The following is an 11,685-nucleotide window of genomic DNA, read 5'->3' as shown; positions in this document are numbered from 1 at the left end:
CGATATTGTAACTTTTAATAGTTTAAGGACTTAATAAAGTATTATTCTATAGTTGGAGGATTATTTTGTAGTTTTTAAAAGTCGATGGACTTAATAAAGCAGTACCATATAGTCGATAGACCATTCGTGTTCGTTACCTAAATTTTAATATGTTTTAAATTTTTATTAAAATAATAATTTGTTTCCACATCTAATTTCATTTAAATAAAAATTTGTTTTTATTTATTAAGGTATCGACTTCGAACACTAAAAATGCATCAATAATAAATAATTGAGAGCTATTTTTAAATATATATTACCATGTACGTAATCAAAATTAACCAATAAAATATAAAAAAATGAATATCGTCAAGAAATATACATTCGACAATTTATTCATAAAGAGAAAATGCTTAACTGAAAAAAAAAGTATGGTACTTTTAGATGGATTGCAATAATTGAATCCTAAATCTTAAACTTTAAACGATTATTTTTTAATATTTTTTTAATAATGGTAACTGAATTTTATTAATAATAGAATGAATAAATTACAATTTATCAAAATATAAAGAGAAAATTAGAGATAATAATCACTAAAAATACTCGTATAAAAGAAACAATTAAAACTAAAGTTACGAAATCAAAACTCAATAATCTTCGTAAAAACTCTTTTTCTCTATCAAACGAGACACTTGACGAAGTAATAAAGGAATGGAGAACGAATTAAATAATTTGACGGATTATTTTGCTACACAATCTTATTACAACGACAAACAATATTTTACAAAAGAGTAGATCTTACTATATTTGACCATCTTTTACTTTAAATTCTTAGTATTTATGTATATCTATAATTATTTGATTATAAAAAAAATACTTACACAATGAAAATTTTACTTAAACTATTTTTTATTCCTAGTCGACGTACAGTGATAGAAATGAAGTCATGTAACTAATTAAAGATGTCGACAAACTCCGTACGTATAAATTACTTTCTTAGGGATTGTTTGTTTGGCTCTGAATAGAATTATTCAGCAACGCGTTTGTTTCGCAACTCTGAATGATTCAGTGCTGACTGATTCAGCACAGAAGTACATTCTGAATTATTCATAGCCATTATCAAACTGCATGTCACATTCGAAGCTAATTCATTCAGAATCTCTAAATTATTCAATATTTGAATCATTCCGTGCTTAATCATTATGAAGTAAACAAACGCCCCTTAAATAATAGTATAGCATGAATGGCTTCTCTTGCTTGAGAAATATTAAGCGCTTTCCCACCTTGAACGGGCCAAAACTCATTTGTTGCCAATACCTTGACTTGCAATTGAAGAATCCTACAAACACGGATGAATCGAGGGTAGGCTTAATTAAAATTTTTAAATTCATATATTTTAGATATTTTTATTTTTATTAAAAATATTTTTATACTCTAGAATTTTATAAATACATCATCTTTTAAAATTTTATAAATTTTACCCTAACATAAAATTTTAGGTAATCGCTAAATGAAAACCACGTAACTGAACACTGAGAGCAATTTTCAATCACTGATAAATCCCAGCAATGGTAAGAAAGTAATACCTAACAAAAACTAACCGTGACGACTTGAGAGATCAACAGAGTTGGCCAACTACTAAAAACAAAGAACCGGAGACCCTGATTCGCCACGGCCTTTACTTATTGTTTAGAGGTTTTGAAATTAATCACCTAATTTGTTCGAACTTGGAGAAATGGGCATGACCAACAAGTAACTAAATTGCCTGCAGACTTGCTATAAATCCAAGCCAACCACCAACGAATTCCGAAGCATTCGAAAAACGATCAGTTTCAGTAAGATGGCAAAGCGGTGTCCGGTTTTCGTAGCAGTAGTCGTAATCGTTTCAGTATTAGGAGCTTTAGTCTCAGCTGGAACTGCTGCATCAACGGTCATATTTGTCTTTGGTGATTCGTTAGCAGAAGTTGGAAACAACAATCATCTGCAGTATTCGTTAGTGAGGTCTGATTATCCATGGTACGGCATCGATTTTACCGGCAGGAAAGCTACGGACTGTTCACCAACGGAAGAACCATAGGTGATATCCTATGTACTTGTCGATTTAATCTTTGATTTTTGGAAATTATTGAGTCTTCTGTTACATGACATTATTTTGTTGTGCTTTGTAGCTGAAAAGCTTGGGGTTTCATCACCACCACCTTACCTTTCCCTGTCACAAAATGATGATGCAATCCTCCAAGGGTTAATTATGCTTCCGGTGGAGCTGGAATGAAACCGGCCAATATTTCGTAATTTCTCTCTGGTTTTTGTTCGATATCGTCTCGTTTAAATCGATCTAGAATTGATTCTATTCTCTTTGTGTTTGCAGATACAGAGATTGACATTTGACGATCAGATAAATTACTTTAAAAAGGCCAAAGAAAGAATCCGGGCTAAAATTGGTGAAGCTGTAGCAAACAAGCTTTGCAATGAGGCCACCTACTTCGTCGGAATAGGTAAAGCTCTGCCCTTTGTCGGATATTTCGAGCCGAATAGGATGCCTTTGACACACTTGATTTTGTTTTTGATGTTATGCAGGAAGTAATGACTATGTGAACAACTTCTTGCAGCCCTTTCTAGAAGATGGACAACAGTATACACACGATGAATTCGTAGAACTCTTGACGTCGAAGTTGGAGCAACAGTTTTCGGTATGAATAGTCTTTTGTCATGATCCATGACTTCTGTTTTTGAGATAAAGCTTAAACCAACAATGGGGCTGAATAACAGAGGCTTTACTGGCTCGGTGCACGGAGGATATTGTACCACGGGATAGGGCCATTAGGCTGCATTCCGTCTCAGAGAGTAAAATCGAAAACGGGGCAATGCTTGAAGAGAGTGAATGAATGGGTGATGGAGTTTAATTCCAAGGTGCAAAAGCTGATACATACACTAAATAAACGCCTCCTGAGTGCCCAGATGATGTTTGCCGATAATTATTTCTGCCGTTTTCGATTTGATCGACAACCCCAAGGCCTATGGTACAACACATAATCTTCTCTCCGTTATCATTTCCGATACGTTAAAACGAACACGTCGTGTTGCAATGTCGATATGAGCATCGGCGGCTTATGCTTGCCAAACTCCAAGTTGTGCAACAAACGCAAAGATTATGTGTTCTGAGATGCCTTCCAACCATCGGATGCAGCAAATGAAGTGCTGTCTCAGAAGCTTGTCGACTCATTACCGTCTTCGGCTTGTGCTCCTCCTTCGCTTCCACCGACGCCGCACTGATTCCTTTCTCGGTACAATGTTCAGAGGAGACTGCACCATTCCGGAACCAAAGCCAAGACATGTAGCACACATGATGTACTATTGTCTAAAGATTTTTTTTTTTATTAAGCTAAGGTGATTGCAAAATAATATATATATTCTAAATACTTTCAATCATTTGGCGACAATTAACGCTCAATCATCCTACTGCAACTGCTGGTGCTCGAACACGTAACCTCTAAAAATAACAATAATTCGTTTGACCACTGAAGTAAGTTGTTCCATACATCATTTTCTAAACCCACTTTATAAACATATAGGTGAGGATTTTCATAATTTATATATATAAACATAATGTTTAAAAGTAGTTCCTAATAGTATTAAAAAAAATGTAGTTCTTAACATTTAGTTAAATACTTATTTCATTTTTTATTTTTTTAATATTTTAATAGTCAAAAATTTAATTTTAAAATTCTAAATCATAAATCCTGATCTATAACATAGTATATCATTTTTCATATATCATCATTATGTCTAGAAACTTTAGCATTAATAGGTCCAGATTAGTGTGAGGGAGCAAAAGAAAAAGAAACTAAAAAGGAAATGTTTATTGATTACTTTGTGTGTGCGCGAGCATATATATATATATATATATCGAGCTTAAATAAATAAAGTTATATTTGTACTATAAATAAATTGAATACATATTTATTCATATTTATTCATTTGTTAAATAAACATAAAAAATTGTTTATATTCGTTTATTTAGTTTAATAAGTGAACGTTATGCAAACGATTCATAAATAATTCGTCAAAGGCTCTGATCACTTACACTCTTATTTATATAATCTTTTTAATATAGGATAAATTACAAAATTCCTCATTAAACTTTATTGTAACACTCTAATCCAATTCGACCAAAAAATTATTGAATTATGATGTCACACGGAATCATGTAATTGACTAACCATTTTCTTTTGAAAATGTTTCATGAAAGTACCATTCATAAAATTCCAATACTGACAAATACAAAATATAAATATTTAATACGGGATCTCCCAACATAAGTCTAAAAAATATATCAATAATTTAAAATACAAAGTTTACGACTCAAGATACAAATAAGGGTCTATGACAGTACATGCCCTTTAAAACTCTCGAAACGTACTCTGAAGAAGTCGAGTCTGGAATCCAAGTATGGCGAAGAGCTCCTAAGCTGGCACCTACTGACCTGCGCATGGAAACACATTCTATACGCTGAGCTCACAAGCTCAGTGCCACCAAAAATAACCAAGCTATACTACATGCATCAAATATATAAGCATGATACAATATAGTCATGACCAATGCAACACTCAAGGAAACAATAAGTATCATAGTGTAGTTCGGGGTCACATAGCATCACGGAACTCACACCACTATTTACTTACAACACTTAAGGAATACCTAAGTCACACAACATCAATGTCTTCTTAACACTCGGATCAAGTTTGGGTCATGAAGCATCGACACTTGCCCGACTAGCCTACTCCTCAAGAGTACTCGAGATGTGTCCGGATCATGTAGTATCGGCACGATATCCAACTAGCATTTTAAGTTCCTAAGCACTAGGTTAAATATATCCTTATATTTTATACACATAAACGCTCACATTGTTAAGTAACTCGAGTGTCCTCGTCGTTTCCTCGACTATCAAACAAGGCTAGTTTTATGTCATTTTTTTTCGTTGCGTTATTAGTCGAGCTTGATAATTATCATTACTTTTTGGATTTAGGGTTTAAATAATTGGGTAAATCAATCAATGGACTAAACTGAACTCATTCAAACATGTTGAGGTCAAAACAACATTTCATTACACTTTAGACCTCTATTGAATGAAATTCCACCTTTTTCTATTGGCAAAACAAGGAAGGGATCGATCCTTTATTTAGAGGGATCAATCATTTTCTCGAGGGATTGATCATTTCTCTCGAGGGATCGATCCATTGCACAACAAAGAGTTTGGGATTGATCCTTTCGGTGAGGGATCGATCCTTTTTGGTAAAGGATCGATCCTTTCCCCTAAGGGATCGATCCTTTTTGGAAAAAATCACTAGTTTGTTGGGACATGCCTATTTGAGTCACCAAGTTCCATACAATTATTTCTAGGGACAAGATGAAAGTTTGGGTGTTATAATATCACTACCTATATTTAAAATACACAACAAAACCCCTTTAATGTCTTAAACCCATTCCAAGTGTAAACAAAGGCTTATACACACAACATACATCAAAGCTTAACATTTTGATCTACAAGCAGTACGAGAAGGTTAGAAATGTGTTACCTCACTCCTAAAGTTGTAAAAATGACCACAAAATCACCCACGCACTTCCTTCTCCTTGCCTTTGCCCTTAGAGCTTTCACGTTATTCTCTCACTAAGACATAAAAAATGAGTTATAAACTCATTTAAGGATCTAAGAAGGTTGGAAATAGGGTTTTAAGATTCCAAAATGGATTCGGAGTCCTAAGGGGTTCTAGAACTCAAAACCCCACTCAACTCTCACTCAAGTTTCCATGGTCAAACTATCAAGTTAAGAGCTTAAAATGAAGCTCTTGGAGAGGTGATTTCATATCTTACCTTCACAATTTCAGAGTGGAGATGTTGAGCAACAAGTTCCTACCTTTGACTTGGGCTCAAGGAGAAAAATGAGAGGGTTTAAAAGGGAGGAAGAAGACAAGGTGGAAGATGAAGACAAAGGAAATTAAAAGGATGAATGAGAGAGTGGTCGATCGCATCACCAACCTTAATTGATATTCAACCTTTGAAATAGTTTAGGGTTAATTGCACTCCTAGTCCTTCTCTTATGTTACTCACTCAAAACACCCTTTTTAAGCTTTGTTGGACTCAAGCCCTAACCAAAACTTAACAATCGACTAGCCTAACACTCTTGAATAGTTCCTTAGCCCATTCACAACTCATTTGAGTTTTACCCAAAACTACTAACCAAAAACCGGGGTGTTACATTTACTCTCCCTTATTTTACTCATTATACTTTCAATTTGCTCCTGTTTTGATCACTCTGAATTATTTTATTATTATTTCATAAGAGGTGACATTTATTATTATTATTATTTAATATACAATAATTTAAAAATATAAAATAAAAAAGAAGGTGGCCGGACACCACCGCTAATCGCTGTCGACCGTCGTAGATAGTAGTCGTTTGATCCTATATTTCATGGGTCGCTTAACCTTGGCACACTGAGTCCAAATTCGACCTTCATTTTGTCAGAACTTACTCTGAAGTCCACAAAATGGAGATCGAAATAGAGGAAGCCAAAATGTTTCATTTGAGATTCACAAGTTTTGGGGCATTTTCTGATGAATCAAACACTATATTTAGACTCAGGGATCGAAAGGAATCGACCCATGAAATTTGGGACCGATCAATCACCATCTACGGCAGTCGACGGTAGCATCTGACCACTTTCTATTTTTATTTTATATTTTAAATTATTTTTATATTAAATAATACACCATACAAAAATAATAATAAAATAATTTAGAGTGATCAAAAGATGAACAATTCAAAAGGTTTCTCTTCATTCTCCATGCATAAAAGGTTTCTCATCTGGGATTTGGAGCCTGGAGAGAGCAGTTCAATCCTTTGAATAAGCAAAGCCGACAGTGATGATGATATTTTGTCAATGGAGTCTTGAGACCTCTTTGTCGATTTAAGGAGCTTCATGGAATAAATGGTGGAAGCTAACGAGTTGAAAGACTGGGAAAAGCTTGAAGTGCTTTTGTGTCGGTATGAAAGCAAATGGAAAAAACCAACCATGGCTACTTCGTTGCTGCCTTTGTTGATTTACTTGTGAAACTCGACTGGATTACTCCTTTATCTTTCTACACTTCAGCTTCCTCGTCATGTTCATCATCATCTAATTTTCAATTCCATTCCATTCCCATTTTCAAATTTCATGAATGAAATCCCACTTCTATTCCCATTTCCAATTTTTATGTTTATTCATTCCAAAAGAAAAATTCATGTTTATCTGCTAGGATTTGGGGTTAGGGTTTCGTATAGGATGTTTTTCTAATTAATTTTTATTTTATTAAATAAATCTTATATAGCATCTTATGTGGCTGAGTTTTAATATTAAAATAAGTCACGTCAACGAGATGCTAGTGATATAACGGTAGAGTGACAAAAATATTTAATATAAAAGTTTAGTGAGTAATTTGAAAATTTTGAAAGTATTGTGAGTAAAATAGGAATAGTATGAAATTTTAAATGTCAAATTTGTAGTTTACCCTAAATAAAATAAGAAAACGAGTAAAATTAGGCGAGGAAAGTTGTATTTACCCTTTAATACAAGGTAAAGTACGTCGAAAATGAATCATTTTGGCGTGGGCATTGCGATTTTAGAAACAATAAAACTACGATCTCCTACGACCACGTCTACTGAAATCACTCCAAAATGTACTCGACTTTAATCTTACATAGATTAACGAGAAGCTGACACCTGGCAATAAATTCAGCTCCATCAAGTCACCGTCAAACAGACAGTTGCGGTTGGTAGGAAATTATCAAGTAATCATAGGTTATTTACTTCGCTATGACTTTTCCATCTTTTATTTCTTCTCTATCTCTCGTATATATTTTAAGATAAAATATATTAGATATAGTTACATTATATTTAAATAATCTTTTAACTAAATTTTAAGAAAATATAATATGATTATTAAATTAATATAAAACGATCACTATAAAGTTACAATAAGTGTAAAAAGTTTGTATAATAATTTATTAAATTTAATAATTATTTTATATATTTTTTAAAAAAGTTTAATGATCATAATTCAGTCAAATCTAATAAGTATATTTTACCTTATATTTTAACGGTTTCTATTTATTTTCTGTATAAAATAACTAAACTAATAGTGTAACTAATGATAATATTTATATAATGATTCTCGCTGATTATTTCAACTTTGATGATATCATACTTTGTTGTGTTTTCTTCTCGTAAATAAGATATATATGGAGATTTCCAGCTCTTAGCTATTAATTTACATTTTCTTCAATTTTCCATATGTTAATTTTTAATATAATTGTTGGAATCATTCCATGAAAGTTTTTAAATATTATCAACATGCAAGGACATAACACACACACATATGACAACAAAAACATCATATTCAATTAGTTCACATACATCTGATTGAAAAACAGGGTGGTCTCGAATATTTTCGAGATCCTGAGCAAAAACTAAAAAAAAAAGTCTTTATAGAACGAAAATATATTTTATTACTTTGAATAATTAATTTAATATTACATTAATAATCATAAAAATTATTAAATTTTGTCGAACATTATTTTCATTATTTTGTTAAGAAAATACCTTAAATATAACTAAGAGAAAAAAAATTGAATGTGGGTATGAATTACGATATGGAGCTTGATTTTGAACAATAAATTTAAAAGTAAAGAATAACATATATTTTATCGTTAGGTTGATGTTAGAGAAGACTAAGAGTTAAAAATAATAATTGGTAAATTGAAGATTGAGATTTGTATAAAAATGATTATAATTAATTTAAAATTAAATGAACTAATGAGAGAGATAGAGAAAGTGATGAGAAATTGAGAATTTTATGAAATTAAAAAACTAGGGCCCTCTATTATAAAGATAGAAAGTGAGTTTGAAAAAACTTAGGGCCTCAATTATAAAGGTAAAAAGTGAGATTAAAAATTAACGGCTTCAATTATAAAGGTAGAAAGTGAGATTGAAAAAACTTAGAGGCCTCAATCATAATGGTAAAAAATGTGATTAAAAAAATTAGAGGCCTCAATTATAAAGGTAAAAAGTGTGATTAAAAAATTAGAGGCATCAATTACAAAGATAAAAAGTGAGATTGAAAAATTAAGGGCATCGATTAGAAAGGTAAAAGATAGAATTGAAAAAAATAAAGACTTTAATTATAAAGATAAAAGACAAGATTAAAAAAAAACTCAATTATAAAGGTTAAAGAAATAGATTTTAAAAATTAAAACCCTAATTATAAAGAAAAAAATAAGGGTCCTAATTACAAATATGAAAAAAAATGTGGGCCTGAACAATCGCTCAGGCGCTCCATACTAGCCGGCTTTGTTGACAAAGAAGCTATGTAGTTGAGATATTTATATGTACTGACGATTGGACAAAATGTCAGCGTCACTATAAATCTTCGTTTTTTGCTAACACGACAAAGCTATCTTCTCTACTATTGGTTGCCAATTACTAAAGCCAAAGTGTGTCAATTAAAAACAAATTTAATTAAAAGTTTACATTGTTACTTAGGCCACTCTAGCCCTCATCTCTATTCTACAATTTTCTCTATCTCTACTTTAGAAATGAAATAATAATTCATCTTTAGTATTATCTCTATATTATCAACAATTCTACTTTATTCATAATATTTAATTATTATAATATTGATTTATAATATAAAATAAAACATATACATTTCTAAAAAAATATCAAGATAAAAAGTATAAATAAAATATTCATAAATAACATTGTGAAAATACAAATAAATAAGAAAATTACAATTAATAATAATAATGTGAAAAACATAAATTACATAATTATTTATTATTTGAGTTTTATCAGTATTTTCTATGTTTTTATGTTTGTTGTAGTTTTTATGTTTCAAGAAATTAATATGTTTATTTATCTAATTTAAATATATTTTTATCTATATTGCAATTTAATCAACTTGAATATATTATATTATGTTTAATTTTTATTTTATTGTGAAGAAATTACAATTAAAAAGATAAAAGATATAATAAGATAAAATAATTTAAAAAAATGAAATTAAAAAGAAAAAAAATAAAAAATCATGAATTTTTTTGTATAGTTGCTACATGTAGCGTTACATGTAGTGTCCAGCTCCAATTGCTCTTCAGAGTAGAGATGCATCTAGCGTAGGGCTAGAGACTCTACAGTGCTTCTCCAACTCCACTCCAACGCAACACTGGAGTTGCTCAAAATGCACCTTCAATTTGGGGGGGAAATATAATACTATTGTTAGTAGAATATGTATTCTAGTTATGTTTGAGAAAAATTACAATCTTTTAGATAATGTTGTGTAAAAAAATGATTTAAGTATAACGTGGAAAATTTATTTTCTTAATTAGTATATTTATTACTATATCAATAGAAAAATCTGAAGAATACATGACGCTTTTGGAAAGACGTGGAGAACATCTAACGTTTTTAAGAAGCATTTTCGGGAATCTCCGTTACATAGATAGTTTAGTAAAACTGTACACGAGGATTTTAGGATGCAATTAAATTCTAAGATATATATATTAAGTTATAAAATAGATGAAATTCTATTTATTTGCGCTCTTTGTATTATCTATCTTTATAATGGATCATTTTTATTTTATCTATAATATAGATAAAACTAAATCGTGTTAAATTTCGTCTTTTATATACAATTTATTTTATGTTGATCTTCTATTATTTGTTTCTATAAATTTCTAACATAAATTAAGTTATGTATTTATACAGTAGGGATAACTTATTATTATTATTATTATTATTATAATTACAAGTGTTATTTTTATCTTACAATAATTTGAGTAGTTGCTACTAGCTTACCCCTGATATGAAGCGGGTTTAACGAGGCCAACCTTCTTATAATTTTTTTGAGTAGTTGTCATTATCAGAAACACTTATAATGAAAATAATAAATAATATTGACCACTATTATTTGGTTTTATTTTGGTCACTCACCGTATTTTGGCCGCTCACAGTTAAAAAATTAACATAACTGTTGACATATAATTTTTTATTTTTCAACGACGACATGACATTACCTTATATTGATACTTCAGAATCACCATTAATTTATTAACAATAGGTGACAATAATGAAATTAAAACTAAATATTAAGTATAATTTTAAAAAATAAATAATTTACTGACCAAAACAGAATAAAGGTGATAATTGGAGTACTAAACCATTAGTTTAGGTTATTTTTTTATAATGGTTTTAGCTTATTATTTCATCTTTAATTATGATCCCACCGTTACGTTTTCTTCTCTGATTTTTATTAAATAAGATAAAAGTATGGAGATTTTCAACTCTCACTTAGCTATTAGTTTATACTAATCAATTTTAATAAGTCAATTTTTAATTTAATTGTTGGACTGTAGATTATTTCAATTTCAGAATAAGTGGAAATAGTTGGTAGGATTCGATTAAGTCAATTGGAATCTTTACATGGAAATTTTAAAAAATTATCAATATGCAAGGATATAACATAAAAAATTATATATTAAACAAATAAAAATAGAAACAATACGTGCATGGAACATTAAAAAAATCAGATTCAATCAGTTCACATACACGAGGTTGACGAACAAGCTGTGCAGTTGAGATATTTATATGTGGTGACGATTGGGCCAAATGCAAC

At 30.5% G+C, this 11,685-nt stretch overlaps 1 pseudogene; it reads left to right on the top strand.

Moving 5' to 3' along the window:
• The first annotated feature begins 1,594 nt into the window (after positions 1 to 1,594).
• LOC120179961 lies at positions 1,595 to 3,354 on the top strand (annotated as a pseudogene).
• The last annotated feature ends 8,331 nt before the right edge of the window (positions 3,355 to 11,685 follow it).

The sequence above is a fragment of the Hibiscus syriacus genome, unplaced genomic scaffold (assembly GCF_006381635.1).
Source record: "Hibiscus syriacus cultivar Baekdansim isolate YM2019G1 unplaced genomic scaffold, ASM638163v2 tig00112471_pilon, whole genome shotgun sequence".
In the NCBI taxonomy this organism is placed as follows: Eukaryota; Viridiplantae; Streptophyta; class Magnoliopsida; order Malvales; family Malvaceae; genus Hibiscus; species Hibiscus syriacus.
This window is presented reverse-complemented; position numbering and strand designations above follow the sequence as displayed.